Source organism: Canis lupus, chromosome 10, assembly GCF_048164855.1.
Source record: "Canis lupus baileyi chromosome 10, mCanLup2.hap1, whole genome shotgun sequence".
NCBI lineage: Eukaryota > Metazoa > Chordata > Mammalia > Carnivora > Canidae > Canis > Canis lupus.
This window is the reverse complement of record NC_132847.1, coordinates 7,652,620-7,680,348: the sequence shown is the minus strand read 5'-3', so window position 1 is coordinate 7,680,348 and position 27,729 is coordinate 7,652,620. Positions and strand designations below refer to the sequence as shown.

Sequence of the window (27,729 nt, the reverse complement as noted above, 5' to 3'; positions counted from 1 at the left end):
CACTGAGATTTTCCCTGACTTCTCTTGCCACTGTACCTGTCCCCCAAATAGTGTGTGCTTTGCTGTTTCAGAGCCTCTTTTCCTTCAGAGGGCTGTCCCAGGGGGAGGAGTCACAAATGCCTGGGAGTTTCCAACCCCTTAAGGACAGCTAGGAGCCAAGGATAAAAGCCAGTAGAGAAGTATATGAGTAGAGTTCTCTTCTCCAAAAGATGAAGCAAATTTCAAGGTCAAGTGTATACGCTTTATAGGATGAGGCTGAGCCTAGAACTTCACTGAAACTTCCTATCTGTCTTACCTGCTTCTTTTTCCATATTCGAATGTTCTACTTCACGATCAAAATCAAAGATCCAGCTAGTTATTTTGTGATCATCAATAAACTAATTATAAAGTTAATATGAGAGGTCAAAGACACAGAACAGCCAACACAACACAGAGGAACAAAGTTTGGAAACTGACATTATCTGACTTCAAGTCTTACTGTAAAGCTACAGTAATCAAGACAGTATAATATTGGCAAAAGAAAAGAAAAATAGACCAATCCAACAAAATAGAGAATCCAGAAATTAAGCCATATAAATATGATCAAGTGATCTTTGACAAAGAAGTAAAGGAAATACAATGGAGAAAAAAGGGTCTTTTCAACAAATGGTATGACAACAACTGGACATTCACATGTAAAACAAAAATTGCATCTAGAAATACACCTTACACCTGTCACAAAAAGTAACTCAGAATGGAACATAGACCTAAATATAAAATGCAAAACTACAGAATTCCTAGAACATAATAGGAGAAAACCTAAACGACATTGGTTATAGTGATGACTTTTTAGATTCAATACTGAAAGGCATAATCTGTGAAAGAAACAATTGATAAGCAGGACTAAGTTAAAATTTAAAACTTCTGCTTTGTGAAATATGATGTCAAGAGAATTAAAAGACAATCTAAAGACTAAGAGAAAAAGTTTGCAAAAGATACGACTGATAAAGACTGCTATCCAAAATAAACAAAGAATTCCTAAAACTCAACAATAAGAAAGCAAACAACCTGATTTAAAAATGGGCCAAAGACCATAACAGACACCTCACCAGACAAGATATACAAATGACAGTTAAGGGTATGAAAAGATGATTGTCACACATCATCAAAGAAATGCAGATTACAATGAGATACCATTATACAGCTATTAGAGTGGTTGGAATTGGGATCACTGGAACACTAAATGTTAGCAAGCATGTGGAGCAACAGTAACTCTCATTCATTGCTAATGATAACACAAAACAGTACAGCTACTTTCAAAGACAGGTAGTTTTTTGCAAAACTAAACATATACTTAATATATAATCTAGCAATCGCATTGCTTGGAATTTTAATTTTAAAATTAAAAGCTTCACACCAAAAACACCAAACACTTCACCCGGACATATATAGCAGCTTTATTCATAAATGCCAAAACTTGAAGACAACCAAGATGTCCTTCAGTAGGTGAATGGATAAATAAGCTTTGGTAAATCCAGACAAATATTAGTTATCACTGAATTAAAAAAATGAGGTATCAAGCTATTAAAAGTCATGGAGAAACCTTAAATACATACTACCATGTTAAAGAAGTCAATCTAAAGGGCTACATACTATATCATTCCAACTATATGACATTCTGAAAAAAATTATGGAAACAGTTCAAAGATCAGTGGTTTTCAGGGATGGGAGAAGGGATGATTAAGCACAGCACACAGGAATTTTAGGGCAGCAAAAATATTCTACATGATATCATAATGGTAGATGTATGTCACTGTGTGTTCGTTCAAACCTGTAAGACATACAACAAAAAACAGTGCACTGTAATGTCATAAACCTTGGACTTTGGATGATTGTGACACGTCAACGTAGCTTTATCAATTGTAGCATACCACTCTGGTGAGGAATGTTGGTGATGGGAAAGCCATACATATGTGAGGGCAAAGGGTATATGGGAAATCTCTGTACCTTCTTAATTTTGTTGTGAACCTTAAATTGCTCTAAAAACAACTGTCCTACTTTTAAAAAAATCATCATGAAATAAAGTGAAAATGCTAGAGATGACCTGACACAGTATGAAAGAGAACACAAGGCTCAGAGAAGAGGGCATGTTAGTATATATGAACACAAAAAAAATGAAACAAACACAAAAGCACTAGCGGACTATGTCCAGGAAGGGCTAGGGGAAACTCCAATTAGTAAAACAATAAAAAATGAATTGGTAGGAGTCACGAATATGGTTGAAGTTTATGACTATCTTCTGAAGGTTTGGACTGGTAGTATAAGATGCTTTAGGAAACTGGGATTCCTAGTACCCACCAGTTGAAAGATTCCAGGGGCCAACTTTAACCATCAGAGACAAAGTAAATCTAATTACCATAATGGGTAGTAAGGTGAAATAATGAGAGGCCAAGTTCTGGGGGATTTATGTCAATGGCTAAAAGACATGGTGAGAGCCTAGGATCTACAGTTTCCTGGTAACTAAGAAAAAAAAGAAAGAGAGAATTTGTGTGTGGATGTGGATACAGATCAAGAAGGTTGCTATCAATTACCTTAGTTAAAAGTTATGATCACTTGCTCAGTTTCCACAATTGAGTCAATTTTCACATGTAGAATTCAAAGATGAAAACACCTGGAAAAGGAGGATGTGATGCCACAACATGTCTTAACAATAGTGATTCTCTTTGTCCTTTCCCAATGGGACCTGCAGCCACTCACCTCAGTAGTTGCATATTCAAAAAGAAAAATGTGTAAGTATTCTGGGGGACATTAAGTCTGGACTGATTCTGACACCAGCAATCCTGGTATCCTGACCCTACTATTATAGTATGGGTATGTGGATATTTACTGATAAATAGAGCCACGGCCTATATTCAACATGTAGAGTGTCCCATGGACCCACACACTCATCCAATATTCATTAATCTGGTGGAACGTACACACTAAGAATCTGATAAAACCCTAACACTGCTTTGATCTGTGGAGTAAGAGCAATCATAGTAAAAAAGGATATCTACATCACACTTAATGCCCATCATAAAACATCCATTCCAGAAGGGTACTAAATAGTTAGGTGACCACGATGACTCAACAAATTACTATCAGTTGACATCTGTCCTTGATTACCCAGGATTTACACAATGGATTCACCAACAGAATAGCCAAAGTGTCAGAGACGGAAGCTATTCACAGGCCTCCCTCTAATCAAGGATAATGTAGTTTTTGACACAAGATCATTTTGTCCAATATGTCAACAAAAGAGACCAAGGCAGAGTATGTGATAAACTACCACTTCTTGAAGAGACAAATATGCTACTTCAGGTCAGGTTGATTAAACTGGACCCTATTCATTCTGAAAAGCAAAGCAACTTTTATCAAGATTAGAAAAGGGAAGAGATTCCCTCCCTTGACAGCAGTCCCTTGGCATGTGCTGTATCTGAGGGCTCACAGAACATCTTATTTACTAACATATGATCCTGAAAAAATTGCCTTGGACCCCCTTTATTTTGAAGGATGTACAACAGTAGGCACAGGCCCAGAACATCCCTTGGTTTTACCACCTACTACACATTTTAGAAACTGCTGGTCTAGCAGAGTGTTGGAATAACCTCTGAGAGGTCATCTAAGAGATGACCTTCTAGAAATATTGGGAATTATTCTTCAAGACACCATACAAACTTTAAAGTTACAACCATTATATTGTGTTGAGTCCCCCACTAGTATATCTGATGGCTCCCAGACCAAAAGGTAGGAAGAGAATCCCTTGGCTTACGACTACAAGCATTGACATATGTGGACAATCTATGCTTCCCATCTCTGCATCTTCAACCTCTATGTGTCTAAAGCTCCTAGTTTCCAGATAGAAATGAATCCAGCAAGGCAAACAGTAGAGCCCTACTAAATGTCAAATTTTGATTGCCACTGGGTCTGTTGGATTCCTCACACCAATAGACCAGTTAGGCAAAGGAGGGGATTATCATCTTGACAGGGAAAATTGATGCTGATAATTATAAAGATTTAGTGTTATTATGACATCTTAGAGCTAGGGTTTGGTTCTCAGCATCATTTAGTGTTCCAACAATCACCTTTACTTCAGAAGTGGTACATTTTATTTTTAGTGTTTCCATTTGGCTCTTTCTTATAGTTTCTAACTTTCTGCTGAATTTTCTGATTTTTTAATTCATTGTGAACATATTTTCCTATCATTATTATAAGAGCTACTGTAAAACTTTTGCCTGCTAATTGCAAAATTTGTTTCATCTCAGGGAGAGTCTCCATTAAATAGTCTTTGTCTTGATAATGGGTCACCTTTTCTTGTTTCTCCATATGCCAAGTTATTTTGGATTGTGTAATGGACATTTTAAATGCTGTGCTGTGGTTACTCTAGATTTTGTTACATAGTTCCCCAAAATGTTGATCTTTGTTGTTTGTTTTATCAGGTAATTAACTTGACTAAACTACAACTGGATACTGTGGCAGCTGGGTAACAGCTCAGATACAAGCTCAGTTTTTTGTCTTAAATATGGTAGCTTACATGGTTCTTCCCCAAACATAACTGGCTCGGAAGTTATCCAAAGAGTTTTAGAGTTTATGCACAAAATATGCAGAAAATGTGAGATTTGTCTCTTTCCGGCTCCCTTCTTTCTGTGTTCTCCCCTTCGTGATCTGCTGTTACACTTGCCTCACACTTGGTCCTCTGGTTCTTTGGGCCACCAGAAACGCACATATTTCTAGGACAATTCTTTTTTTTTTTTTTTTTTTTTTTATTTATGATAGTCACACAGAGAGAGAGAGAGAGAGAGGCAGAGACATAGGCAGAGGGAGAAGCAAGCTCCATGCACCGGGAGCCTGATATGGGATTCGATCCCAGGTCTCCAGGATCGCGCCCTGGGCCAAAGGCAGGCGCCAAACCGCTGCACCACCCAGGGATCCCTCTAGAACACTTCTATAGGCTCTGTATATTACATAAAGAGGGATGCCCTTAGGCTAGAAGCTACAAAACAAAACAAAACAAACAGAAAATCCTTCCATACACACTACCATTCCCTTTATCCAACTGCTGATTGCTCTAATGCCTCCAGTAGCTATTTTTGTCTATTGTTTGTGTTTTTCTATTTTTTCCAGAGTATGTACTTGTCATTTGTGGGAGTGCTGCCTAATATCAGCTTACTTGGTCACTCATGACAACAACCCCCAAGATAAATTTTACCTGTGCATGAACCATGACAGCAACCTTAAGTGCAGGTGACCAGAGCTCAGGCTCCTCAAATGATGGTCTAGTTCATCCTTCCAAGTTATCTACTAGAACAGCAGATGTGCTAGCTAAGGGTGTGTTTGAAACGGGTGTAGCAGGAAGATGATGAGAGTCAGAAAGGGTGTTGGGACCAATTCTAGCAGTGCAGATTAAGGCTTGTCACACCAATTATGTATACAATGGAACATTACTCAGCCATTAGAAACGACAAATACCCACCATTTGCTTCGATGTGGATGGAACTGGAGGTTATTATGCTGAGTGAAATAAGTCAATCAGAGAAGGACAAACATTATATGGTCTCATTCATTTGGGGAATATAAAAAATAGTGAAAGGGAATAGAGGGGAAGGGAGAAGAAATGTGTGGGAAATATCAGAAAGGGAGACAGAACATGAAGACTCCTAACTCTGGGAAACGAACTACGGGTGGTGGAAAGGGGAGGAGGGCGGGGGGTGGGGGTGGCTGGGTGGCGGGCACTGAGGGGGGCACTTCACGGGATGAGCACTGGGTGTTATTCTGTATGTTGGCAAATTGAACACCAATAAAAAATAAATTTATTATTAAAAATTTTTTTTTAAAAATCCACACGAAACAGCAAAAAAAAAAAAAAAAAAAAAAAAGGCTTGTCACACCAAGCTCTCTTAGAAATTTGTCTGCAGAAATTCCGACCCGTCAGATTTTTTTAAAAAGGCATCAACTTAATGGAAAAGTAGTACAAGTTGGACTCTAATATACACTTCTTTTTTCCTGCTCAAACATCCTCAGGTTCCATGATCTCTGTGCACCCATCCTCAGCCTCTGCTGAAGACGCATCTATAATCTTTTACAGAGGAATGCCTTTGGGTGGCAGGAGCAACCACGCTGGAAGCACTTGGGAGCTTATAACCAACCATCTCCTCCCCACGCCAGCTTTACAGCCAATGAGTAACTGGTGCAGAAATGAGAAAGGTCAGCTCCTATAGTGCAACATGAAATAAAATATGAGGCATAATTTGTGTTGCAGAATCATACGCTTAAACTTTACCTGACCCTGAATCTTTGCTTACCTTTCCCCTTCTATATCTGCTTCCTCTACTTCTTTGTCAATTTCTTCTGGAAGTACTTCCTTAAGAATTCACATACACTCAAATTCCTGGCTGGAAGTCTGTTCTGGGAGAAGCCATCCTGAAATGCTCCATATTCAGTGCACTGCTGTCCCTAACATGGCATGAGAACAGTAGGGTATTGAAGACTTGGAGGGGTGAGCGTGTGATGACAGGCTCATAGAGCTTTGCGCCTGCATGACAACAGGTGCCACAGGCTGGCATAATGCCGCAGATGTCAAAGTGGGACCAGTTGCACCTCAACAGATATAAAAATCTGTCCACACCAGCAGATCCAGGAATCTGCCAAACTGTGTCAGAGACATCAATGGTATGAAGGATAACTCAGAGAAGAGAAGCCCCTGACCAACTGCCCACACTGCTCCAGAAGCTTCTTTCATTCCATATATCCCTGGGGGAAAAAAATGGATAAAAGGATGGTTGAGCATTTTCCTGAAAGTGACCATGTTTTAAACCACACACAACCTGAGATATGAGTATATAAATGTGAATAGAAAACAGAGTAGACTATATGCGAGAAAGAAGTTATTTTTTTCTCAGAAGATTTACATCTTCAAAGCAAAGGCAAGTTCAGTTATATATAATTCATTAATGTTTTAGATTTTTGCATGTCTACATCTTAGGGTTTAAATTTTTGATCCATAAAAACTTCTCCTAGAGTACGATTTTCAAAGTGATCCCTCCTACCTAATGAGAAAGCAGGAATTTCTATCTCATTCATAGAAAAGGAAATAAAATATCACTTAGATGGTTAAATGATTTGCCTAATGCCACAAACAAACCAGCTACCATGAAACAAATATTCAAAATAATTTTCTGACCTTGAAGTCCAATTCAGTTTTTTCTCAAACCTCGGAAGCAGTGTAGGACACAGTAATTGAAGCCTAGCTGAGACAGTTCATCACTTTGAGTCCCACATTTCTTTTGCATTTGGAGCAGGGTCCCCACAGTGTACTAACCCACAATACTCTTAGCAACTCTTGGAGACATTTTATCATCTGGATGGTTGTGGAAATATTCATGCAAAGAAATGTTTGCTTCTTCAGAGAACAACTTTAAAACTCAACTGACATGCCTGAGAGTTCTGCATATTCCAAACCTAGAATCAGAATTACCTGATTTTCTATACATCAGAATTACCTAGAGGTTTTTATTTTTTTTAAAGATTTTATTTATTTATTCATAGAGACACACAGAAAGAGAGAGAGAGAGAGAGAGAGAGAGAGAGGCAGAGACACAGGCAGAGGGAGAAGCAGGCTCCATGTAGAGAGCTTGATGTGGGACTCGATCCAGGGACTCCAGGATCACGCCCTTGACTGCAGGCGGCGCTAAACCGCTGCGCCACCAGGGCTGCCCCCTAGAGGTTTTTAAAAACACTAACAACTAGAACCCATATCATCTCAGAGGTTCAGATTTAGTGGGTCAGAGGTAGAGTCTTGGCTTACGTATTTTTAAGATTTGCTGTAGAGAACGCCCATGCAAAACAGAAGTCTGAAAACTCTTGTTCCTACCTGACTTTGACTACCTAGCCTTCAACTCCGGTGTCCCATTGTTTGGGTCTTTTATTTGGCCTGGGGCACCTTGTTTGGCCTCTGCTCCCCTAGACTCTCATGACACTGTCTCAGTTCACCAATGGATTTGAATCAGTAACTCCTCAGTGAGTCTTCCTCTTCAATACCATGGCACTTGGTCAGCTCCTATAACTCCTCCGTTGGTTTGCATTAATTCACATGCTTGGATCTCTTCAGCATCTCACCATAAAAGCATCCTGCTCTATTCCTCACTCTCAGTGGCAAAAATTACTTATTTCAACTAAAATTAAGTAGCCTGTGTCATGATGATTTAACCTCTGGTTGGCTATCACTCTCAAATTCAGTGTATTTCTGACATAACCTTTCTATATTGTTAAATAATTTGATGTCAATCTACATCCCAACACACTCTTTTCCTTAATATATGGAGGTATAGAGATAGCACAGTATTGCCATGAGTAACAGTCCTCCTCTTTGAATCTTATAGATAAGCTCCTGTAAATCCATGAAAATGGCCTCTTGAAAATGGCATCAATCTTGAATTTGTGATTATAATTCGTCTCCTCCATTTTGATAGTTCTGGAGATTTTGCTTATCAAAGAAATAAATAAGAATATTGTATTAACCACCCTCTGTTCCGAACATACAAAAGAAAGATCAGGTTAAAAAAAAACCTCCATAATAAATAGACAACTATTTCATGGTAACTTCATGACAGCTATGTATCCTACAGGCTATGTCAGATAGGAGGCAAGCATTCCTGGGCACACGGCAAAGACAGGTCCAGTCTTCCGAACACTCATCAATTCTGACAGCTTCATCTATGAACCTTTCACACAATATACGTTTCTCTTACTCCTATCTGCAACCAACATAGTCCTTCGATATGTGTGTAATGAAGGGAATGCTAAGCTATGCATACAAATGAATCCCAGGGTAAATCAGAAGCCTTTGTGTATCCCTGCCAAGAAGATGGCACATAAAGAGCATGAACTCTGTGGACACCAGAAAAAGCACCCTACAGCAGTAATTTCGTAACTGGTGTCAAGTTTAACCTCGTGATATGTATAAGAAATTACCTCCAAAGTACATTCAAATAGTTCTTCATAAAAGCTTCCCTAATGATAGGAGACAAAATATAGACTCGGGATATTTATCAAACACCTAGATTCTACATATAGTAATCAATATCTCAGATCTAGAAAAACTAATAGTTCTACCTAACTAAACACAATGTACTGAAGAGATCCACAGGCACCCTTAATTTAGTTTAGACTCAAAGATGGAAAATAAAAGGAACTTCATAGATGCAGAAATCACTACCATGATCTTAACATAAGAAGCAGAGAAGTTAATTTAATAGATCTATTTCCTCTGAGAACCCAGAATTATACTACCAAACTGAAGTGCAGTGTCAGAAAAATTTTCAGATCTTATAAATTTCTTTAAAGGTGACTCTTCCAAAGAAGCAAATTTAATGATTACAGTTCCTGAACCACTCAGTTTTAAAGGTGCTGCTGGACAGGTGGTCTAAGTAAACAACAGTGGATATGGTTGGAGGTACAGGTACAGGCAATCAAGAAGAGTCACTGGCTTTAGGAAGGAAGATGTCAGGTATCACAAAATTCTTGTCAGCATACAACTGTTCTGCTAGACCACCATTTCCCAATGGAATGGGTTATGCTTCGAGGCAGCTGTGTGACCCAGAGCCTTAGGCTAATGATTTCTCAACATACAATTTCCTACCTCCTCTTCACTAGAAATGGAAAAAATCTGAAATCTCAAAATGTTAAAAGCCTAGCGTCACATGAAATCTGAAATTGTTCCCAATACAATTCAGTAATGCTCCCATATAATCATACTCTTCCCAAGACAATTCAAGGTTATGCCAGATTCTTTATCATTTTATCCAAGACAATCCAGTCTTCACCCTGTACCTCGCGGTGTGCTGAGAAGAAGTCACAGAAATACATCTCTAGCTTGTCTGCTTATAAATAGAGCTCACTAGTCTAACAGGACGGTCGTCAATAACCAGGCCACTTGACTCAAAGGTGTTTACGACTTCCTTTTTGGTACTTAACATTTTGAACTTGAAGTAACACAGAAGACAGAAGATAGTCTTCTGGGTCTAATTTGTTCATTCATGTTGCCTTGTGTCAAAACTCATGGTATTGTCTTTGAAAAGAGGTAAATTTTACCCAGTGGAGTCTCTGTGCGTAGTAGAGCGAAGTGGCAAAAGGATGACCTCTTATTCTGGTGTCAAGATCTGTCTGTGGTTCTTGTTTCACTATTGCATTTCTTGTCTGAATCACTTGATAATCTTAGCAACAAGGAATTCTGAGCAAAACAGTAGAAGGTGAAACAATGCCTGCCCAGTAAAATAAAATTGACAATTTACTCACTTTGGAGCTCCTGATTCTTACCTACTATGGCATAGATGAGTGGCTGGATGTACAGCTGAGAGGCAGAACTACAGAGTAATAAAATTTTATAAAGACAAATATCCTTGTATGAGGATATTAAATGAACCACTTACATCTCTGAAAATTAAAAGAAAGAAACAAAAGAGATCCGAGGGTTCCAATGCTACTGCTAGCACTACAAAAGTGGAAGAACGAAATGGGACCGGGAATGGGGAGCGTGAGGGTAGTAGCAGCATGAAGTTCAGAGGAGGTCACTTTCCCAAGTTGATTTCAACATACAAGTAAAATCATATGATCTAGAACCTCAGTCCACAAAATTAAGGGTTTAAGAAATACAACTTTTGAAACTGCTCTACTTATGCTCCTATTGCACCAAATAGCAGACATAAGTCTACTATGAGTCTCCTCCCCCAATTTTCTCTGGGTTTTGGTCAAATTGGAGGTACCAAAGGATGATACAGAAGGGAGGGGACACTGGGCCTTCTTTTATTTGTTTGTTTGGGGGATGTCTATTTAAGCACTACTACTCACAATACTTCTTGTCTTTATCCACCAAAGCACCTTCATGCCCTGTGGCTCTTTCTGCTATTCATCAAAGCAGGGGAGGCATTCTTTCCTCCCCTACATTCCCCAAAACCAGGAACTTCCATCATGCTCTCTCTGTAGCATCCAGTCAGCTGATTCAAAAATCTATGGTTGGGTACGCCTAAGTGGCTCAGTGGTTGAGTGTCTGCCTTCAGCTCAGGGCATGATCCCTGGGTCCTGGGATTAACTCCTGCATCAGGCTCCTGGAAGGAGCTTGCTTCTCTCTCTGCCTATGTCTCTCTCTCTCCCTCTCTCTTTCTCTCTCTCTCTCTTTCATGAATAAATAAATAATTTAAAAAGAAATCTATGGTTGGTACCTTCTTAAAGTTTTGCTGTTGCCCTGAGAACATCATGGAATGGAGGCTCAGTGCAGAGTTCAAGAATGAATACAACAGAAAAGGTCTGCAGCAGGTCTTGAAAGGCAATGAGAACTGGCCAAAGGAGAAGGAGACATGAAGAGCAGAAGGTATCCTAAGCAGAAAGTGGCGCACACATAGAGGCAGATGGGAGTAACAAAGGTTGGTGTGTATGAGGGAACTCTAAGAAGTGGCAGGAGATGGAGCTGAAGGATGAAGCCAAGTCAACTCACATGGAACCTTAAAAGACAGTTAAGGAGCTTATACTCGGTCTGCATCAGGCTTTTTCAAGAATGGGGCACACCAGTGGAGATGCAGGCTGACCATAAATGGGGATGAGGCATGGCAAATCTGGGGGAATGGATTCCACTGCCCTGTCAACACCACCATGGCTATAGAATAGAGTATTATTTACACAATCTTCACCTCTATATTGGCAACACTACCCATGAGGACAGAAAAGGAAGATCTACATAAAGTTTCTTCTTACCTCTACAGGTGAACAATCATACTCATCATCAGTATTTTATTTACATATATACCTTTTTTTTTTTTTTTAGAGAGAGAGAAAGAAAGAGGGAGAGACATGGGGGAGGGGCCAAGGGAGAGAAAGCTAGAATCCCAAGCAGGCTCTCCATCCAGTATGGAGCCAGACATGGGGCTTGATCTCACAACCCTGAGATCATGACCTCAGCCAAAATCAAGAGTGAGACACTTAACCGACTGAGCCACTCACTCACCCGTCCCTACAATCACATCTTAATCATGGTCTATAATAGCCTTGATAGTTTCTAAAAAGATTCCATTATATATTTCTTTACTGAATAAAAGCCACTGTGAATATATGAATATATAGACTTTTTTTTTACTGTTCTTTAAGTTCAAAAATTCCATTTATAGTACCCTTACAATATATGATGAAGTAAAAAAATTAGTTGAATTTATAGAAATAGAAAACTTATGTGATGAGTTTAGCATCTAACTGATATGAGAAAATGCAATGTTAAGGAGAATTATGAAGTATGAAATCTTGAAATATTTTTGTTATGAAACATTTCAAAAGTATGGGTGAGTGGAGCAAATAGAAGATGTATTTATTCACCATGCAGATTTAACAAATGTTACTTCTATAACATATGTAACTTTTATTAAATCACTTTATCTTTGCTAGAAGTTTTAAAGAACTACAACTTCCAGATATACTTGAACCCCTTTTGTAGTCCTCCCCCATTCTTAGAAGCGCTTCCTCAAGTTCATGTGTATCTTTGTATTTCATATTTTTCTGAAAACAGATGTATCTAATAAGCATATATAGTGTCCATTTATTTACATATATACCATCATAACATAGTTTACCTTTTTCCTAAAAAATGTTTAAAAATTAATCCATGGTGAAACATGTCATCTGTTTTTTCATTATCTAAATAATTCATTGTTTATTTATCCAGTCCTCTATTGATAGACTATTTCTAACTTTTGCCACTGCACCTACATGCATTTTTTTTTTCAGTCTGTATTCAAGAGACACTTGTAGGTCTATATTCAAAATAGGAATTGGGAAGTAACTGCTAGTGCTTTGCCAATTCTACGAACAATTACCAAATGGCTCTGTAAAATTGTTACAAAATTCATACTTTCTTGGGTGTAATATGAAACTTAGTGTTTCCTCATGTTCTCATCAATGTTGATAATGTCAGCCTTATTTTTTGCCAATGTGATGGGTCACAATATATCTATGATTTCAAAATGCATTTCCCTCAGTGCTAGCGATATTAAGCAACTCTACCTGTGTGAATTGGTCATCCTTTCCTCTGTGAACTGCCTGTTCATGCTTTTTGCCTAGACTTCAATGATTTGTTTTTCTGTATTTGTTCGTGTATTCTTTATCAATTTTGGTTTCTATCTCTTTGTTAAGTTATATGTTTTACAAGTATTGTCTCCAGTCTGTGGCTTGAATTTCTCATGAGCAATTTTTGATGTGGGCACATTACCAGTATTTTCCTTTATCATTTGTGTTTTTTTGAGACTCACAAATCATTTACTAAGCCAGTATCATAAAAAGTCTCATTTTTTCCAGAAAAAAATTATAGTTAAGTTTTTCAAATTCGTATTTTTACTTCTTTTGGATTTTATTTTTGTGCATAGTGTCAGGTAGAGGTCAAATTTTATTTTTTTCAAATGAACTAATTGTCCCAGTGTTTTTTAGTCTGTCCTTTTAGACTTTGTAGAATAGTCTTTTTGTGATTGCTTTGTGAAGACATACCTTCTATATGTCATGCTCTCACATGCTCCTAGCTAGGCTCTGTTGTTTTATTGATATATTGTTTTCTTTGGGCTAATGACCACTGATGATCATTTTTCTAAATTATAAGTTGAAGGTTTTACAAATTAATGTAGCCCAAACTCCTCACATCAAAATTCAGTTGTGACTAGAGTAACTATTAACTGAATTTTCTTTAGCATTAGCATATTGTAGAAAGGACATGCATGGGCTTCAGACTCTGATGGCTGGATAATCCCAGCTGGCCAGGGGCCATCAACATGTGGTTAAATATTCTCTGCCCCCCATGTCCTTACCTACAAAACAGAGAAGAAAAACAATCCCTCACCTGCTTATGATCTATTATTCTTCTTATCTCTTCTCTTTCACAGCCCTTGTCATAAGCCATAATAATCTCCCTCATTTGTTTTCTTACTTATCTCTCCATATAAACAAGAATATAGAACAGGTCTATCCATTTACCATCAGATTCAGGATCCTACAATAGTGCCCAATAAATGACATATAATTTATAAGTTTATGTCAAATGGTGAATGAATAAATAAAGTACTAGATTTAAAGGAACAAGATTTAAGTAAAAAAAAATCTTTGTACTTTTCCTACATACATGCTATAATTCATTATATTATTGCAGAGCATTTTAATACTATAAACCTCATGATTATTTCTTGCTGACGTAACTGATAAAAAATTTTACCTTCTAAGCTTACTGAGAGGTGAGAAGTTGAAATATGTGTTGGAATAGTCATGAAAGGCCATGTAGGTACTCTTAGCAAAAACCTCTGAAAAATAAGTAGGATGTAGCCACATAAAAAAGGAGCAGCAGAGATATTATCAATAAACGGGATAGCAAGACAAGAAGCTCTCATCTGGGAATGAATATGAAATGGTTGAAATGGGAACCTAACTAAAAGATCAGAAGATATGGAAAGTTATGGAGTGAATTTTATCATTTTACCGTCTAAAACACATCCCCTTCATGCTGAAAGAGAGAAAGAAAGAAAGAAAGAAAGAAAGAAAGAAAGAAAGAAAGAAAGAGAGAGAAAAGGCAAGCAGGCATTAATAATGTCCTTAAAATATTTCTTCTCAGTAAGCAAATTAGGTTAGAGGTTGAAATTTTGTATTCTTCCAGGATCAGGATACATACACAACATTAAAACCTCTTTCACTTACAATCTTAGAGAAACCAACTCTTCTGTTGGATCTCTGGTACTTTCTGCTTTCCTGAGAGGATGTGTTCTGAGTATCCTAACAGTGCTATCAAAGTAAAAGGATAATTGAATTTTTCTTATTATGTTAACACTTTAAATATCAAAGTAAAATAGCACTGATTTCAATTACCAAATTAAATTAGCCTAATAGGGCAGAAATTTATGAAACCGAAAATTTATTTCCAAGCTTAGGGCTTCCTAAAGTGAGTCTGATTTCACAAAATCCCTATTTGAATTTAAAACTTGGCTCTTCAACCAATCTAACATCAAACTAAATTTTATTTGAGTTTAATATTAAGAACACTGTGGTATTTCATCAAAGTAAGAGGATAAAGATGATATAACCAAATGTCAATTAGTAAGTGCTTTGTCAATATCATTAGCATTTGTGTTTTTTAAGACCTTATGATGTTAATAGAAGGTTAATTTTTGAAAAGCCCATCTATCCCATCTAGAACACATTCAGCCAGTCACATACCACTAGAGGGCAATGAAAAAGATGTTAGCAGAAAATGTAATCAGACTAAAATTCTCATCTCTATACACTGACAATATTTTCATCATTAGGCATATTTAAATAAAGTTTTTATGAAATATATCAATTTCCTTGTTTTAGGAAATGAGATTGAATGAAAATAAAAGACTAATTCTAAATGTTATGCAAAAATAGTAAAGTTAGAGTACATACCTAATGAACAACTCAAGAAAGAATTTTCTGGAAGCCATTTTATTATTCTCAAATTTGATCAATACAATCAGTATGTTACCTGACTGTCAAGCCAAGTCATTTCATATCAGCTTCTACCTCTTCACTGTAAAGATTTCTCACAATTTTTTTTCTGATTTCCTCACATATTTGTCAAACTTGATATTAATTCTGTCTCTAGGAGCAGAGTACTTTCAACACTCAGCCTATACAAGTGTGTCTAGAATCCTCAAAAGTGTTAATGCCAAGGGACTGGCTTAGAAGGGGGTTGGGAAGATATAGGGAGGAAAATATTTCATATCATATTGCTAGAGACAGAACTCTGTCTGAAGTGGAGATAAAGGGCACCTGGGTGGCTTAGTGGTTAAGCGTCCACCTTTGGCTCAAGTCATGATTCTGGGTTCTTGGGATCAAGTCCCGCATCGGGCTCTCTGCAGGGAGACTGCTTCTCCCTCTGCCTGTGTCTCTGCCTCTCTGCGTCTCTCATGGATAAATAAATAAAATCTTTAAAAAAAAAAGTGGAGGTAAAACTCTCCTCATAGCTACTTTTCCTCCCCACCCTCTTATGAAGGCTCTGGGAAAGCCTATTACCTCACTCTCCTCATCAATTTTCATATTCATTCCACTATACCAAAAAGCATTTATTATCTCTGACTGAATCTGTTCCTTGGTGTTCTATTAATGTATCTAGAGTGGTCACAAAGTCAGAAAGTATTTGGGAATACGGTTTAGAGATATTTAGATGATAGAAGTATGACTTTACCTCTCCAGAATCAACAAGAGTAGAAAATCTAAATTTCAAGAATTGCACTGTACAAAACCCAATTTTTTCACTTCACTACTTAAAAACTTATATAAAATAACTACTCCATGAAAATACTTAAAGTATTTCCAAAATTAACCAAAGATAAATGGCTGACATTTGCAGACTCTAAAGTTCATTCTTTTGGGGGCACCTGGGTATCTCAGTGGTTGAGTGTCTGCCTTTGGCTCAGGTCATGTTCTCGGGGTCCTGGGACAGAGTCCCACTACAGGCTTCCTGCGAGGACCCTGTTTCTTCCTCTGCCTATGTCTCTCCCTCTCTCTCTGTGAATAAATCAATAAAAATCTTTAAAAAAAAAAACTAAAATTTGTTCTCTTTAGAAATTTACAGGTTTTTTTTTTATTTTAAGCTTTACTCTTCAAAGAGGTATTCAGAGATAAAGTTACATGTAGTGCCTTAATTTGGCTAAGATTAGTAGTTAATTAAGCGATTTCTTATTTATTAAATCATTTTAATTTTCCCACAACTTCTAAGAACTGGTATGGATTACACACAGCAACCTCAATACAGTCTCTGTGAACACAGCAAGGACAACAGGAACAAGAAGACTATCCTAATTCGTAGTGAGTGTCGCTTTCCACAGTGTATAAACTCCCACAGTGGCCATTGCCAGTTACCATAACCATGAGGTCAGCACCTGTAGAGTGGGAGTTAATGCTGTGTCTGGAGAGCAAGCCCCAGTCCACCGTAGCCTTCGAGATCGGAAGCTCTGAGAGCCTAAGTGACTTGTGCAAAGTCACACAACTAGTAACAACTCACAGCTCAGAGCCCTGAATTTTTTAATTGTCTCTTCCAATTCAAGTTCAGGAGTTGTTCTGCTATAGCAAATTGATCTCAGGTGTCTTAATCCTCTCAATGCTGTACAGTGCATAAATTAAGATTTTCAAGTGAAGGTATGTTTACTTCCTAAACTGTCGGATAGCATCCACTTTCTGCTGTTTTCCTAAAGCAATATTAAAAAAAAAAATTAAACTTTAGTATGGGTTTAAAGGTCATCTTAGAACAACTTAGAAAATGAAAAACTAAGATACACTTTTTGACATATGCCTCCCTTATTACTAATAATTTCTTATTAGTCAGTCCTGAAGCCTGCCAGCTCCTTCTCAACATTCAGGATTGTGACTGTCCAATTGTCCAATGCTGCTTATTTCTTATTGATGAACTGCTCCCTCTCGTCTCATGGGTTTTTCTGTTTCTGTTAGTAAAAATTATCTGAACTAATCTCAGATTACTCTTAGTTAGCCTTTGAGAAACCTTAGCAGTGTCCAAAATCTTGCTTTCTATTAACTTGAACAAAGGCAAGGAAATGAAAAGACAGGAAAAGAAAAGAAGAGTAAGCCTCAGACAAGTTCTGTCCTATGGAAACACAAAAATTCTTGTGATTTACTGTTCCCTCACAAGTTAATAAAGTAAAATGTCTACTGTGCGAGATGTGTGCAAAATATTTGGGAAATCTCTTATAATTTGAAAAAGAACACTAAGGAGGAAAGACATGCCTTAACAAATAATAAAATAAATTATAAAGGTCCATGAACTGGAGGATTATGGCACAGGCCAATACAGAGACAGATTGATAAAAAAGCATGGATCAAGTTTGCCCAATTACGGTGAAATGAAATCCTTCCCAAAACCATTTCCATGACAAACACTCCTCAAAAATATGACCTCCTTTATCCACCTCTTAGAGATTTACAATCTATTTTAGCACATTAAACCATCTGAGGATGCGGAGAAAAGGGAACCCTCTTACACTGTTGGTGGGAATGTGAACTGGTGCAGCCACTCTGGAAAACTGTGTGGAGGTTCCTCAAACAGTTAAAAATATACCTGCCCTACGACCCAGCAATTGCACTGTTGGGGATTTACCCCAAAGATACAAATGCAATGAAACGCCGGGACACCTGCACCCCGATGTTTCTAGCAGCAATGGCCACGATAGCCAAACTGTGGAAGGAGCCTCGGTGTCCAACGAAAGATGAATGGATAAAGAAGATGTGGTTTATGTATACAATGGAATATTACTCAGCTATTAGAAATGACAAATACCCACCATTTGCTTCAACGTGGATGGAACTGGAGGGTATTATGCTGAGTGAAGTAAGTCAGTCGGAGAAGGACAAACATTATATGTTCTCATTCATTTGGGGAATATAAATAATAGTGAAAGGGAATATAAGGGAAGGGAGAAGAAATGTGTGGGAAATATCAGAAAGGGAGACAGAACGTAAAGACTGCTAACTCTGGGAAACGAACTAGGGGTGGTAGAAGGGGAGGAGGGCGGGGGGTGGGAGTGAATGGGTGACGGGCACTGGGTATTATTCTGTATGTTAGTAAATTGAACACCAATAAAAAAAAAAAAAACCATCTGAGAAGTACTATTTTATGGAAACCTGTCTCAATTTACATAACACTACATTTTTCCCCAACTTGTGTGACCCCTGACATTCTTTTCCAGAGAATTCCTAAAATTATCTTCCCAAGAACACTGTTTGTAGTATGTTGAAATAAAGAATCCATTAATGGATCCAAATATGGATGTTAATACATAATGTGAAAAAAAATGTGAGAGAAGCACTCGTCAGTAAAAGACAGTAGGAAGAAAATGAATACTAGAAAACCTATGATTTTTAGGACCTCCCGACTGGTTCAATTGGAAGAACATGCAACTCTTGATCTGAGGGTTTTGAGTTTGAGCCCCACATTTGGTGGAGAGATCACTTAAAAATAAAGAATAACTGATACGTTAATGTTTAGAAATTTAAAATAAAAAAGGCAATTCTCTACCTTACTTCCTATGGGCAAATAAAAATTTAAACATGAAAACTAAAGCTATAAAAGAAATACAACAACACATTAGTTAATGTGCTTGAAATATCAAGAAGGGAAAAACTTTCTAGAGCTAACACTGGAGAAAGACATCTACAATTATCACTAAATAAAAATTTCAACTTCTGTAAAGGGCACCAACATTAATAGTGATCAAATAAAAATGGAAAGTGACTAAAATTATTTGAATTTGCAATACCTATAATGGGTCTCATATTAATAAAAGGAAACACACAATAACTGGCACCATAATTTAACAGAGAAATCACAAAGGTAAAAATGTTAGTGGCATTTAAATTCCAAAATGATGTTCAATCTAACGACTAATGAAGTAAGTACAAATTCAAACAATAACGAAATTGCATTTTTCATCATTCAGATCAGAAAATAATTGAAAAAAAATTAACAATACCCAGTGTTGATAAGAGAATAGAGTAATAGAAATTCTTATTTCTTCTTGGTAAGCAATGATACAAGTTTTCCAGGACAATTCTGCAACAACCATGAAAAGTTAAGTATGGTTACCTTTTGACTCAATTCCACATGTGGAAGTGTATTTAAAAGAAAACGTGCAAAGATGTGTGCAGTTGACAATAGGGCACGTTGATTAAATGGTGGATTTTAAATGCAATGACATGAAATTTTTCAGTTGGGAAGTGTTTGATTATGATTAACATTCATGAGGTATCTGTGAGTACAGATATAACCAAGACAAGTAAGGCACTTGACTCATGAAACACCTATTGTGGTGGGAAAAATAATAACCAAATGTGCAAGAAAAATTATTAGTACTTGTAGTGATCTGTAAGTAACAAGGTGACTACTTTTACAGTGAATGGTCAGGAACAGTGTCCCTGAATGTCACTTAAGCTAAGACCTGAATGTTAACAAATGTCACTCAGACAAGATGGTAATGTAAAAGGAGTTTTTATTTTATTCTAAGTGTAATGGGAATCCACTGCAGAGATATTTTAAGATGGAATTTTCACTCTAGAGGCATCAAAACTGTTGGGTTGACAGGACACCAGATAGAGGCAGTATTGGAATCAGGTAGACCTATGTGAAGCCTCCTGCTCTAGAGCGGATGAAATGCAATGAGATCTTGGACTGGGGTGGCAATATTAAATATGGAAAAAAGTGAGAGGATTTGGAATATATTGTAGGGGTAAAACAGATGGCACTTGCTGATTGATTAAATACAGCGATGTGAAAAAGACAGGGATTTTAAAAAATCATTAATTTTGATTTGAGCAACTAGGAGGAAGATTGTGATATTGACTCAGATAGAAAGAGAGAAAAGGTCATTGTAGGACCTGGGACATTAGTAATTCAGATGCCTACTTTAACTATTTATGTTTGAGATGCCTACTTCTATATTCAAGTAAAGATTATCAACCAGCCAAGTAGATATAGGATGTCAGAATTCCAAGAGAGGGTAGATCTGGAAAATAGATCTTGGAATCACATAATTAGTGTTTACAGAAAGAACCCAGGATGTGAAGGAACCAGGGCAAGGGGGCGGGGCAGACCTCGCTCCTGGCCGTGCCATCATTAGAAATAGAACAAGAGTCTGAATCCTGGTTCCGCAATCTTCCAGCTCTACAATTACACACACATTAGCACCTCTACTCCGCAGTTTTATCATCTGTAAAATGGAGATAATCTTAATGAAAAATTCCCAAAGTCTGCTGGAGGATTCATGGAAGTAACCATGAATGCACAGCATCATCTCCAACACACAATAAGTGTTCAACGATTGTTTGTTATTGCACTGGAAAGATGTCCACAGTTTTCCTAAAGTATTTATAAGTAATGAAAGTATTTTTTAAAAGATTTATTTATTTGACAGAGGGAGCATAAGCAGGTGGAGCCGCAAAGGAAAAAGGACATGCAGACTCCTCACTGAGCAGGGAGCCCAACTCGAAGCTCGATCCCAGGACCCTGGGATTATGACCTGAGCTGACTAACTGACTGAGGCATCCAGGTGCCTCAGTAATGAAAGTATTTTTAGCAATCAATGAAAACACAACTATATGCAAGCCGAGGAAAAGAAAAACATAGAAATACAGATGGTGCCCAACGTACGATGGTTTGACATACAACGTTTTGACCTTACAATAGCACAAAGGTGATGCACATTCAGTAGAAACCATACTTCAAATTTTGACTTTTCATCTTTTCCCAGACTATTGTTTTTGTGTTCTTTGCTGGACAGCAGCAGCAAGCTACAGTTCCTGGGCAGCCACACAATCATGAGGGGAGTAACTGATAGACTTCTAACCATTCTGTTTTTCACTTTCAGTACAGTCATCAATTACATGGGATGTTCAACACATTATAATAACATAAGCTTTACGTTGGATTATTTTGCCTATCTGTAAGCTAACGTAAGTGCTCTGAGTATATTTATGGTAGGCGAGGCGAAGCTATGATGTTCAGCAGGTTGGGATATTAAATGCATTTCTGACTTAAGTTATTTTCAACTTACTCTAGGTGTATCGACATGTCACCCCATCATAAATCCATGTAAGTTGGTATGAAGTCAGTAGTATGTAAAAGTCTACTAGAAAAAGTAGAAACTAAGATTTGGTTCAAACTAGAGAATTGAAGAAAATTATAAAGAAGTAAAATCAAAAATAGTTCAGGGGAAAAGGACCTCAGAATATAACTAGGTAGGTAGGATCTTAAAAATGTCTCATCTGTGGATGAGATACTAGGATCTCTGCCACACACCAGCCCTGTATATGAATTACTATACGTCCATGTCACACAGGCCACCATGGATGCCAGACATGCAGCTCTCAAATGCATATATGAGGCTTATTTTACAATGTCCACTGAATTCTTTTTTATTTAAAGCATCCCTTCAGTACCTCTTAATGTTTACGACTCCACAGACTGGAGGAAAGAAAGTACTATTTCAAATAAAGGGAAATATTTTCCTCAATTTTCATTTCTTCATTGGGTCACTGGAGGGGGAAAAATAAGCACTCACAACTGATTATTTTCTTCAAAATGTATGTGGTTTATGGCCATTCAAAAATGCAGAGTTGGAGCATTCTACATGGTGTTAATGAGACAGGTAGAATGAATCATTCTTTGAATCAGTATTTCAACAAAAGGATGGGAGAAAGGAGCTGAATTCTCTCACTTCTCTGACTTGTCTAAACCTTTAAGAAAAATATTGTTTTTTCCTCCCTCCATTCAAGGGTAAAATAATATCCTCCCCCTACCCAGAGTCACATAAGAATTGAAGAAAAGACAATAAAATTCCGTATCTGTGTAGTCACTTATGTGCAGCTGCTATACTCTACAAACAACAGCTGGGCAATTATGAATATCACCCTTGTATTCTCAAACAGTCGGAAAATCATTTGTATTTAAGTTAAAGCTTTAATGCTTCTGCTATGTGTTAATTCTCTCTTCTGCTCATCATCCCTTCCCCCCTTGGCTTCCCTGCTTCCCTATCTCTCAATATAAAACTCTATCAAATGCACTCAGCATAATTTTCCCTGAGGGAAAAGCAATGCTAAAGTTTATTGCCTGTACAGTTATTTGGGCAACTTGGAAAAACTTTCAACTTGGGTTTTTCTATCAAAATGGATTCTGAAGGCAGTTAATACAAGTCCTAATATGTTTCTAGGAATACTGGGGATTCAGTTCTCACTCTTTACTTTCTAACTCCTGCCATATCTATTTCTTATAAATATTAAAGGGAATGAACATAACCAGGGAAATTGCAAACTTCTTTAAGAATTATTTGAAAACGATATATAACTCTCTATGACTTTATTCATATGGATTTGAAATTCCTCTCACTGGAAATGATTTTTTAGTCTATGCTATCCTGTCCTTTAATCTTAAAACTATATCCTTTACAGGTTAAATTGGACCAATCTCCTTTTCACGTACCTCTCCAACCATTAAACTCCCTCCAAACCAACTCACAAAGCTCCAGCTGCCAGTTAAGGAATGCAACATTTTGTGTTTGGGGCCCATTGAGCATAAGTAATTGACTATTACAGCACAATGGTACCCTTGCTTACCTCCTGACATCTTCCACCCATGTATCCATATACCTCAATAACTTTCTGTTTCTACTCCTCAACATTGAAAGGAAGGAAGAAAGAGAGGGAGAGGAACTCAAGGTAAGGAGAAGGAAACCAGAAAGGAAGAACATATGTTGCATGTCTTCTTGTAGAATCAACAAGGAAATGGAATAGGTGAGTTATACATTTATTTTAATACCACCCATCAATGAATCCTTATGTCAATCCTTTGGCCTTTCTTATTCACATGATACAGGTAATAAGTTCTGAAAACTGATTGCCAGAGGGTTTGTGCAATATACTTCAGGTCACATACCTACAGAGTAGGAAGCAAAAGGACCAGGACTGAAGGTCACATCTAGTAGATTTCAAGCCCCAATTATTTTTATTCTTTTTTCCATAAGATGTTTCTGTTGCAAGAGAGGTTAAGAATTCTCTCTCATGGGATATCTGGGTGGCTCAGTGGTTGAGCATCTACCTTTGGCTCCGGTCGTGATCCTGGGGTCCTGGGATCAAGTCCCACATCGGGCTCCCTGCAGGGAGCCTGCTTCTCCTTCTGCCTGTGTCTCTGCTGCTCTCTGTGTCTCTCATGAATAAATAAATAAAATCTTTAAAAAATAACTTAAAAAGAATTCTCTCTCTCATATGCACAATCATATGGGCCATGACTTTACAAGTCTGTGTGACATTGCTACCCACCAGAGGAGCAGACAGGACTATTATTTGGGGGGGTTAATACTGATCAAGGAATATCACAGAACTGCCTGGCTAGAATCTCATCCACATCCGCATCCCCTCCAAATCTACTAAGAGTTTCATGTACCAGGCGAGGGAATCTCAGGAACCTGGCTCCACTGAGTTTAAGCAGAGCTTAAATGGTTCAAGTTGATGCTGTAATTAACTTGACTTCACAAATCCCTAGAACCTTGGTATAATACAGGTTGTGAAAAAAAGATTACAATCTGGACATGAATGGGTCACTATTTTAGAAATGATGATGGGCTAATATAGATACAGATAGATCAATTCCAGTTTTTCATTAGCTATGCCTGGTGACCAGACATCTACAAATGGATAGATGTAGTTCAGTTCATGTACTAGGCAAGGGAATCTCAGGAACAAGAAACTCTTAAAAGTCAGCCATTGGTGGAGGCTCAAAGGCAGTGGGAGAAGTGAGAATGGAGTCAGAGAAACCAGGGTGGGAAAATCCTGTAGACACAGTGGGAACCATGCAGGAGGACCCACTGAGAAAGCATATGTTTGAATGACTATCACAATGAGGGCACTGATGGCAGTCAACTGGTTTTACCCAGGGCGAGAGCATGAGAAGAAGTCCTAAAGCCAAGATAAGTACCAGTTGTGTTTTTCACCCCAATCTTTTCTCCTTGTTCCCAGATTGAACTAATAAAATGCAGTCTATCCCATGTTTTTTTTTTGCAAGACCTGAAGTCTTAACCAAAGTTTTAAACTGAACTATACCAGCATTTTCAGTGGAAAATAACCACAGAGTAGTCAAAACTATCTCAAGCATTAGGGAGATGGAAAGATTTGGCTTATATGGATGGGAATACAAAATGGAGAAAAATTAAACCTTGAATTTGGACTCAGGAACCTTCCACTTCTACAGGACACAATGTAGGACTATTGAATCCTCAGTATAAAAACCAGTGAAGTGGGTACAGTTGGAGAGTGACATTCAGAGACATAGAAGATTTTGACAGATTCACAATTAGTACATACCATAATGTCAACCTTAAAACACACACACAAACACAAAATGAATTGAAGGATTTATACCTTAGGTCACAATGTTTAACAATGGGAGGGTAGAGTAGGAAGAAGGAGTTAGAGTCGACTTTTTTCTGCTTCTTTCAATTCATTGTTTTACAAGTAGCTTAATGTGATCTTGAATGACTTCATAATTATGAAAACTAGGAGACTTGGGGGGAAAATCATTCTGTTAGTCTGCCACACATTTCGTACATATTGTGTAGGAGCTTGACTTATTTATTCAGCTTCTCTTGACATTACTCAAAGAAGCCCAAAGTTTTCAAACTTAGATGTTTGTAGAACACATAACTTAATCCAGTAAGAAGATTTTAAAAGGCAGCTGAGTGATTTTCAGTTGTCTGAGCTTCTAACTTTTTTCCACCTCTTAAAATACAGTGCCATTTCAGAACATTTCCCTGATGCCAAGTTCTCATTACATGTGTTTATTTCAGTTAGTAATGAAGAATGTTCAGAAATAATCTTACTGTATGTATAGAGTTCTAGGGGAATCCAACAAAGTGTCAACCCTATCAGCAGCTTTTTCTAAAGTTACAAAGCATGAAGGCCAAACTTAGAAAATTGCTAATGTTCCACAATAGAAGTGCAAGCCTGAAGCTCAGACACAGAATTAATACAGAATCTACTCACACACGTCACAACCACCCAGCAAAGCCACTGGGGCCTCTGGCAGCTGTCTGGAAGCCAATGAAAGATGATTAGAAGTCACAAAGCAATGGGAGGCACCGAGAGTCCTCTTGTTCTCATGCCACATTCCTTCCCAGTGGCTTTCAGATTCATCTCCCCCACATTGTATTTTTGGTAATGGTCTCTCTGTGTATAATACCCCTTTGAGGTCACAAAAGCAATAGAGTAATAACCATTTGGGCAATTGTCTTATTACAAATTCCCCCATGTAATTCTGCCAACAGACAGTCTGGAACATCTGGCAAAATCATCTTAATTAGGACTCTAACCTGCAGAATATACCTCAGAAAGGAACAGGGTCTTGAGGTCCCTGAGCATTCAGATAGTGCCAGGGAAAGGAGAGCTCATCTCATGGGCTTCTATTTTCAGGGCATTTCATTCAACTGTGCCTTGGTTTCCCCATTTGTAAAATGAGAAAACAAAGAGAAGCATCCACCTGAGAGAAATGCAGAAGGATCAGTGCAGTATTTTCCTGAGTGTTGTTCAGAGATGTGACGTCATCACGGGATTAATAGATAGAGAAGTTGCTGAAAATTTTAAGTTCTATATAATGGATATAATAGTATTATTACTATTATTATATACTGGGGCCTCCCCAATAGTGGATCTTGTATGAAACAGTAACTGGAGATGAAGTTTAAGTATGGGCCCAGAAGTGGTTTTTATCCAAACAGCAGTTGTCTGAAATATGACTCTTTGGGGGATTTTCTCTCCATGACCCATGCTCCATTTCCCTTGACCTCTGTATAGTCTTTGCTCCTTGCAGTTTTATGGTTGCATTGATGACGGCATTCCAAGGGGCTTTTTTTCCTTCTCCCCTTCCTGTAAAGAATTTTCTAATTTAATTATTCTACTTTTCACCTAACCTCTGTGTTTACTGATGAGAATAAATACAAATGCTAGCTATAGATATGTATGGTGCTATGTTTTAAATTATCCAATATAATTTAGATCTGGGTACTAATTTTACTAATGGATAACACATCATGTATCTTCCCTTCCCTTTCTTTTAGGACTTAGCTCTTGGTAAATTTCAAATTGGAAATGTATTTGGTCAGAGTATAGCACTTACATAGAGGAAGACAGAGGGAAACCTTTGGGGAAAGAGACAAGAGAGGTAGCCTAGAGTCTGTAAGTAGAGAAAATAAGAACATTGAGGAATCTTTGTTCTATAAGACATCACGGTAAATGCTGTTTCATCCTACACATAATTAAGGGTGAGAGGGAAATGGGCTGCACTTTTGTATAGTGGAAGGTACAGGAAAATGTGAAGCAGCTTTCAAGATGGGAAGTCAGTAGTAAAATTGTTGCAAAAGGATGTGTTAAATGTGAAGTCTGTATTTTTTATTTTTTTAAGCATTAGGTATTTTTATTAGTATTACTTACTAAGTCAGCCCTCTAGTCAGAAGTTATCAGAACAAATGTGTAATTCAATTTAATAAATATGCGAGGATCCACTTACTTGGTGTAAGGCATCTCATCATTTGCTATAGAGGCAAGGGTTCTTGAACTTCTGAATGTACCAGAATTGCTTGGGAGATTTGTTTAAAATGCTGATTCTGCAATTTTTAAATAAGCCTCTCAGATGTTTCTTTTTTAAAATATTTTTTATTTAAATTTCATTTGTCAACATATAGTATAACACCTAGTGCTCATCCCATCAAGTGCCCTCCTCAGTGCCTGTCACCCAGTGACCCCATCCCCCCATCCTCCTCCTCTTCTGAAACCGAATGGGGAAAAATTTGCGTAGTCTGTATTTTTTAGGCGCTAAGCTCTAGTACTGTTTCCCAAATAATAAAAACAAATACTCATATATCTTACACCCTTTCAACAGTTCAGTAGTCTGTCATAAGAAGGACAAAAGAAAAGCTGGTTGACCTGGCATGATGATAACTTTTTCTACATGATTAAAGAAACAAATACCCACTAAACATAAAACATTTCTCAGAACAGCTGGGTAACTTTATAGCCCTCTGTAACTCACATCTTTTAACATGAAGACTTAGTGTCTGAAGGCTTATAAAAAACGATAAATGGGCAAAATACATGGTCTCGATAAATAGTCAACATGGTCTCATCTTGTAG

At 37.6% G+C, this 27,729-nt stretch overlaps 1 long non-coding RNA gene across 2 annotated transcripts in view; it reads right to left on the bottom strand.

Annotated features, from left to right (window-relative positions):
- Positions 1-25,734, bottom strand: part of LOC140641188 (uncharacterized) — a 247,091-nt gene extending 221,357 nt beyond the window's left edge. Inside the window, exon 1 of one of the 2 annotated variants that reach the window (XR_012037719.1) lies at positions 25,588-25,734. This is a non-coding gene — a long non-coding RNA (uncharacterized lncRNA). Of the gene's footprint in view, positions 1-23,032; positions 23,084-25,587 lie in introns of those variants that run through there. The other variant, XR_012037718.1, reaches the window with a different exon arrangement.
- Positions 25,735-27,729: the final 1,995 nt, after the last annotated feature.